A 7,739-nucleotide genomic window follows, 5' to 3' on the forward strand; every position below is an offset into this window, starting at 1 on the left:
TCGGATTTAAATCCCCCATTTCAAAAGCTAACTTCCTCACCGTCGCAGCTACTGCCTTGCCGCCCGCTTCCGCCGGCGTCGCCGGGTTTGGGGAGGGAGGCCCTGATTCCCTTCAGGCCCCAACTTCCCTGCTGCTCTGAAATTGGGTTATAGGTTTTTCTAAAAACACCAGCCTTCTGCTGGTTGAGGAAGGCCTAAATTGGTTTCTTTTTTTCCTAAAAGTTTAGGCGTTCCCACACCGGGAGTCGAACCCGGGCCGCCTGGGTGAAAACCAGGAATCCTAACCGCTAGACCATGTGGGAGACGACGAGCGTAGCTGCAAGTCTAGGTAAATTGAGTCGTTCCCAGCGGCTTCCGCCTGCCGCTTCCCGAGATCTCCGGCTTCAGGCTTGCTTCTGCGCCTGCGGGGATCTTGAGACGCCCTTAACCCCTTGTGGCCCCGCTCTACTCCGCTCCCGGCCGAGGGCGGCGGAATCTTCCCACCCTCGCGTCCTTTGTGATCTCATGCAGTCCCCTGGTTCTAGATGCCGCGTCTACACCCGAGTAGACCCTCGCCTGGATGAGTCATTGTTCCTCATTCCGCACAGGAAACCCCTCAGAACGCGACAGGACTGGAGTTTGAGGGTTAGACTCGGGAATGAGAAACCTGGGCCGCGCGGAGTCGTCACACCGCCCCAGCGAAGGCCAGACTGGAGCCGGTGTCCCGGCCGCCGAGCAACCGCCTTGGCCGCCGAGCAGCCGCGCGGAGCCTCCACCCCGGGACGTGCTGCGCGCCCGCCGGCCGCCCCCGGGGTCCCGCTGTGCCCCGGCCCGGCCCGGGAAAGTTGCTCTTTCCTCTCCAGAAGCGATAACGAGGGCTGCCTGGAAGCCCGCAGCGTTTCGGGATCTGTTGACCCAACGGCAAAAGGCAGGATCTGTGTCACCACCGAAAGCAGGCGACGGTGGTTTGTAAAAGAAGCTTATGAACCTGGAGGAAGCCCCCCTCCCGCAGGCAGTCGTGGTGGATGGGAATTCGTTGTGGTTTCCGAACCTATCTGGGGCTGAAGGAGCATTTCACTGGGAGCAGTGTACGCGTTAGCCATCTACTGTTTGCATTAGGCGAGTCCAAAGAGTCAGTTATTCGGGATAACTGGGGTGGGAGAGCTACGGTTCTGGGGTCCTCGTTGTGGCTTAGGCCACACAGAAGCTGTTTTTGCCAGCGGCGGACACTTGGGGGCCCACTGAAAAGCCCACTCCCCCCCACCTGCCAAAGGAACTTTGCAGGTCCTGGCTCTCTCCCCGAACTAACTGAGGCTCTCTAAGGCTTTAGTTGTGACATTCAGCGGCAAGGGGGAGGGGCAACGAGAGACCCGAAATAGGAACTCTTCCGCCTGGCACTTACGAGCATAGATGAAGCTCCCTCACAGGGAGTGAACGTAACCCAACATCTCTGGAACTGCATGAAGTGCCGACGAGAAACTAGAACCCACTGCCTGCAGACCTACTGTGGGTATTACACACAAAGAGGTCTGCTCATTTAATCCTCACATTGGACGTATGAGATGGGTCTTATCCCAGTCTCTGGTGGTTCTTCCTGTACTATCTTGACATCTTTGAACAGTTTCGTTGGTTTTTTAATCAGTGAGATAGTTGTCTTCTTTTGGGGACGTCTGGGAACACTAAAGAAAATCTCCAAAGCAAACCTCATCAATTACAGAATAGTTTACATCCTGTGGTTCTCAGTTAAGGACCGTGATTTCTCATGTAACTTTCAGTTGTGTGTTCACATTTGACAGTAATCTTTTTAAAAAGCGTCCTGCAAGTTTTTAAGATAAAAGTTCCCTAGGTGGGGCACTTGTGTGACTTCTGTTCAGCGGGGAGTCTGCTTCTCCCTCTGCCTCTCGCCTCTACTCATGCATTCTCACTGTCTCTCAAATAAGTAAATGAAATCTTTAAACAAACAGAAAGTACCCAATGTAACCCATACATCAAACAGGCACCATCTTTAGGATATAACCAAATACGATTATATCTTTGTCTCTTACTCTCCCTAAACTGAAATCTGCTCAGTTTTTCCCCCTGCCACTGGGTGGAAACTTGGACAGAAATGGGAAGCCCTATGGGCACTTTAAATAATAAAGCGCAGGGCAGAACCATATGCTTTTCAGCAACTCAGTCTTCATTTTTAGATAGTTCTGCCCCTCCATGCCAGCTTGAGTGTGATATCAGGCTAGGAACACTGGGTGTGAGCTGGCTCAGGCTCCCATCGGGCTCACAGTCTGTGCTCAGTGACATCACGTGGGTAACCTGTGGCCTGGAATGGCCATGCTGGGAGTATTATACCACAGGGAAGAGGCAAATGCTGCAAGGCAGGGCTTCCTCCCTCCGGACTTGGTGTGCTGCTTAAAAAACAGTGGTGCACTGCTTCAATATTTACCCACACAACACCCAGCCAAGGTTTACTGTCCAGGGAACAGGGTGTGATCCCTTACTTCACTTTGACCTTCTTCCTTTAGAGACTCCAAGGCCCTCCAAGATTGGAGTGTAGGGAGGGCAACAGAATGGGGAAGTGAGTTTCTACTGGACTGGTATGACTTTAAAAGTTGGCTTCCAAAAAAAAAGGTTGGCTTCCTGCTTTCTGGGCCTGAGAGTGTTCTAGAGCTGACCCTCTTTCTCAGTGCTTATCCAAGGCTTCACCCGAGGCTTCACGGTTAGGGTTTTTAAACAGCGTCTCCCAGGAGGCCAGCTGAGCTCTCCCAGTGTGGGTCTTCACCAGTGGTACCGGGATCACCAGGGGCAGAGTGTAACTGTAGATTCCCAACCCCACCTGGAACTTCCACCTGAGAACTTGTAGGAGCGGGGCCCTCAGAGACTGAATTTTAACAAGCACTCCCTCCTGCGATGATTCTCATGCCACTAGAGTTTGAGAAACACTAAACGACAGAACTGTGAGTTCCCTAAAAGTTTAAGTCTGTAAAAAGACCATGATCCACTGTCCATCATTTCCTTTTCCTGCTCAAAATACCTGAAAAAAGGACCCCAGGATGGCTCAGTTGGTTAAGCCGCTGCCTTCAGCTCAGGTCGTGATCCCAGGGTCAGCGAATCGAGTCCCACGTGGGGCTCCTTGCTCAGCCGGAAGCCTGCTTTTCTCTCTGCCTCTGCCTGCCACTCTGCATGCGTGTGTGCGCTTGCTCTCTCTCTCTCTCTCTGACAAATAAATAAATAAAATCTTAAAAAAAAAAAAAAAAAGGCTTGTAGTTGCCTACTGAATATATGAAAGGTGAAATGAAGTCAGGTGAGGAAAGGTGAAAAAAGGGTCACTTGTGTCACGGGATTTTAAAACCGAGCCTGGAGTCATTAAGGAGATGGGCCGTATGCACGTCCTCATTGGTGGAACAGCACGCCTTTGAACTGGGCCAAACTGCAAATAACTCCAGGGGCTGAGCCCCAACGCCTGCAACTTGCCACCATAAGAGATTTTGCTTAGTGATAGACTCAGCAACCACATATACCCTGCCAAGACTAGCTTTCCGCCATCAACCCCAATCAAAAATTCTTTATAAGCAATGCATGTGAGCATTCTGTTTTTGCTTTAAAAATCCCCGACTTTTGCTCCCTAGTGTCCCTAGACACGATTTGGGTTGCCTGTGTAAGCCGAATTGCAATTCTTTGATCCCAAATAAAACACTCTTGCTTAATTATTGCCTCCTGACAATTTCAGATTGACAGGTAAAAATCTGGCCGAGACTTCCACGCTTTCCATAATCCAGCTCTTTCATACTCTGCTAATATTATCCAACAGGAGCCCCCTTCAGACACCACTTTCCAAGTCTCCCTCCGTGCTCCATCCCACTTGTCCCAAGTGCTTTCCCGCCCTGATCTCTTCACTCCGCCTGTCTGTGTACTGCCCTCCCCAATCTTCTTTCCACGTCTGACCCCAATTTCAAGGCCAGCTCATCCCCATGAAGCTGCCTTGGGTCCTCCTGGTTACAAGTCACTCCCGTTTCCTCTGAATCCCAAAGCACAGGCCTTTAAAAAAGTGGTGACGTGGGCTAAAATGCCTTGCCACACTTATTATTTGAGTTATTTAATAGGAAAGTCCATGAATAAAAATTGCACTTCATAATCCCCCTGGGAACCCAGTCCTGCACTCAATCATTCTACCAAAGAGTCCTTCCTTTTAACCAACTTAAATACTTCCTGCTGTACTTCTATGTGAAAGCTGCCCCTTTTTAACCACCAACATGAACAAAATGTTCCTGGGAGGAGGAAAAAAAAAAAAAAAACACAGAGTTTTGAAGTTTAGCCAGACCAGTAAGCAAGCGGCATTTCTTGAGTTACACACACACACACACACACACACACACACACAAAGCCGCCTTGTTGACACAAGGAAAAGCTACTCCTGTTCCCATGCATCTAGAGCCACCTCATTTGATACTGGGAAAAAGCCCCAAACATATTGTACTTGCTGGGCATCTCTATTCGCCCAAGTGCTGGGTGCGATTCAGGTCCCTGCCTGCCAGTCATTTAGGAGTTAGGACGCTTTCTATTTCTGGGGGCCCAGGAGTCACCCTTTCTAAGGGCACTGAAAATGAGCACCAATTGAATTCCACTCTCCCAGGGAGAGCTCCTGCCAGCACAGACCCAGCTTACGGCACCAAGTTAACCTCCAAGCTCTTTTGGGTAACAACAGCACCTGCCCCTGCTGACCAGGTGGAGTGAGTTCAACTTCGTGGCCTAACACTAGGTTCAGTTTCTAAAATTGGATCTGAGCTCAGGAGGCCACTGAGATGACAGAGTTTCCTCGGGGCTAGTTTAGATTATATAACTCTGCCTTTCACCTCTACCCCAAATCTCGCAACTCCTACTCATCCTATGACTCAGGGCAAATACCCCTGAACTCCTTGAAAATGAGTTAGGTGCTGTTCTGTGCACGCACTCCACTAAATCATGAGGCTGGACGAACTCCCTGCTTCTCTCTGTGGCGGTCTATAAGCTCCTGAAGCAGAGTCTGGTTCTTCCTCTGCCCCAGCTTCTAGCACAGTGCTTGGCACACAGAACCATTTACTGAATGAATCAGTCCTAAGATATCTTTGTTTCTTTGGGGACTCTCATAATAAAGGTTACTTTTTTCCTCAAGTCAACAAACCACAGGAAGAAACTATCCTTCAGCCAAGAAAAAATAATCTCTACAGCAGTATCTTTCCTGACATACCAGTGACACTCGGTCAGTGCTGGAGTGGTTGCTTATTTGATTCATTTCTTCATTTGGGAATCAGTCCATCAATGAGTCCCAGAGGAATAGTCCTGGTTTTCACAAAGCACGTTAAGCGGCAAGGCCACGAAGGGTCTCAGGGGGCCATAATTTCAACATCTGAACAACTACAGCATAGAACAAGAAACCACATCGCTGTCTGCTAATCTTCCCCACCTCACACTTTTTTTTCCTAATACCTTCCTTTCATCTGCTGTGCTCACAGAAGACAGGGAGAGCTTTGGCTGACTGTCTGTCTTCTTACTCCCCTGTTTGTATGCTCCTACCAGGGTCTAGCCCTGGGACAGAGAGAGAGGTTTTCTCATTTTTCTGGAGAGCCATACTCCGGAGTGGTACGAGTCTGGGTACTCCATGGCCTGGCATCCAGAAAATGTGGCCAGCATTGTAGTTTCCTGTTCTGTGTGACAATGGCTCAAATATTGAAATTATGGCCCTCTGAGACCTTCATTTCATTTACTTTGCCACTTAAGTGGTGGTGGAAATCAAATTGGATGGGAGGTTAAAACTATTTCTGGTTTATTTCTGAACTTCCCACCAGTAGTTCTGAGTTGAGTGAGCTTTCTAAACTCATTTTCTTCTTGCCCTGTGAAATAATCTGTCTCAATTCCCATCAATAGATCCACAGCCAGAAATTATGTCAAGATCAATGTTCGTCATGGCACCCAGTATATATCCGACAGTGCATGATACAAAAATAATAGCTATTACATATAGGATTCACTACATGCCAGATCATTCTAAACACTTTAATATCTATTAACAATTTAATTCTCACAACAACTCGCTGAGATAGGTACTAATATTACTCCCAATTTATAGATTAGAGAACTGAAATGGGAAGGTTAAGTAACTTGCTAAAAGTTTTACAACTTAGAAACAGTAGAAGTATAATTCAAGAATTCCAGAATATGAACTCCTTTTTTTTTTTTTTTTTTTTTTTTTTTTTTTTTACGATTTTATTTTTGAAAGCGAGAAAGCGAGAAAGTGAGAGGCAGGGGCAGAGGAAGAAGTGGACTCCCCACAGAGCAAGGAGCCCTAGGTGGAACCCAGGACCCTAGGATCATGACATGAGCAGAAGGCAGACACTTAACCAGTGGAGCCTCCCAGGTGCCCCAGAATCTGGACTCTTAATACCATACTGAATCTACTGTTATACACAGCGCACAGGATAGGGGGTTGCCACTGGTAATAATAATGATGATGACAATGCCTTCAGCAATAATGACAGGATACATCCTGAAGCCTGATGGCATCTTTGGGGGAGAGTAAAGAAGTTATGGGCTCTTCTTAAACAAAAGAAAATAAACAGTTCATGATCTAAGTCTTCAAAGCTGCTGACATTGGCACAGAGACAACACCCTTGGTCCCTTCTCTCTCATCATCTTCCCATTTTCAGACATCCCACCTTCACAATTATCCAAAACCTAATTAATGTTTTTCCTCTCTCACAGTCCAGGATGAGAAATTCCCCCTAACTTGCATTCAGAATTACTGCTCACTGTTCTTTAATTAGTTGATTCATGCAATCAACAACCTAGACACAAAGACTTATGAGGCATAAGACATTCTGCCCCTCCGAAGCCATAAGCTACTTGACATCTGCACATGGATGACTAAGGAGCGTCTCAAACTGAACATGTTTAAAACTGAGCTCGTGAGCATCCACCACCCTCACCCCCACACCCACTTTCTACCATCTTCCCAGTTTCTGTTAATGGCAGCAACATCTTCCCCAGTTGCTCTGGCCAAAAATTCTGGAATCACTGTTGATTCCATTCTCTCTCTCTCCTTTCTCCATCTGATCCTTGGAGAAATCCTATTGGCTCTACCATGAAAATATACCCAGAATCTGATCACCTGTCCCCATTCCTCTGGCTCAAGTCCCCATCATCTCTCACCTGGACCACTGTAATAGTCTCACTCCTGCTTCAGCCTACCAGCTCCCTTCCCCCCCATCTCTGCAGGCTATTCTCAACACTGTAGCCTGAGGGCTTCTTTTAAATATTTATTTATTTATTTATTTATTTATTTATTAGAGAAAGAGAGAGAGAGAGAAAGAGCACGATGGAGGTGGAGGGGATCTCCAGCACACTTTCCGCGTAGCGCAGAACCCAATGCAGGGCTTGATCTCATGGCCCTGAGACCATGACCTGAGACCATGACCCCAAGACCATGACCTAAGAAATCAAGAGTCGGACACTTAACCAACTGAGACACCCAAGCGTCCCTGAGGGAGTCTTTTAAAACAAATCAGATCATGTCACTTCTCTCTCTACAGCCCTCCAGTGGCTTCCCATCTCACACAGAATAGAAGTCAAAATCCTGACAATGACCTACAAGGCTCTACATGGCAACCATCCCCTCCCATTACTTATCCTTTCCCCTCAGCAAGTGCGTTTGGCTCCAGCCACACTACTCTCCTGTCATCTTCACATCCTCTAGATATGCACCCTTTGGACTTGGGTGGAAAGGAGAGAGCTTT

General features: G+C 47.9%; 1 non-coding gene across 1 annotated transcript; it reads right to left on the reverse strand.

Annotated features, from left to right (window-relative positions):
* Positions 1–230: 230 nt before the first annotated feature.
* Positions 231–302, reverse strand: TRNAE-UUC (transfer RNA glutamic acid (anticodon UUC)). The gene has a single exon. It is a non-coding gene; the product is annotated as a tRNA-Glu (tRNA).
* Between the last annotated feature and the right edge of the window lie 7,437 nt (positions 303–7,739).

The sequence above is a fragment of the Mustela lutreola genome, chromosome 13 (genome assembly GCF_030435805.1).
Source record: "Mustela lutreola isolate mMusLut2 chromosome 13, mMusLut2.pri, whole genome shotgun sequence".
NCBI classification, from domain to species: Eukaryota; Metazoa; Chordata; class Mammalia; order Carnivora; family Mustelidae; genus Mustela; species Mustela lutreola.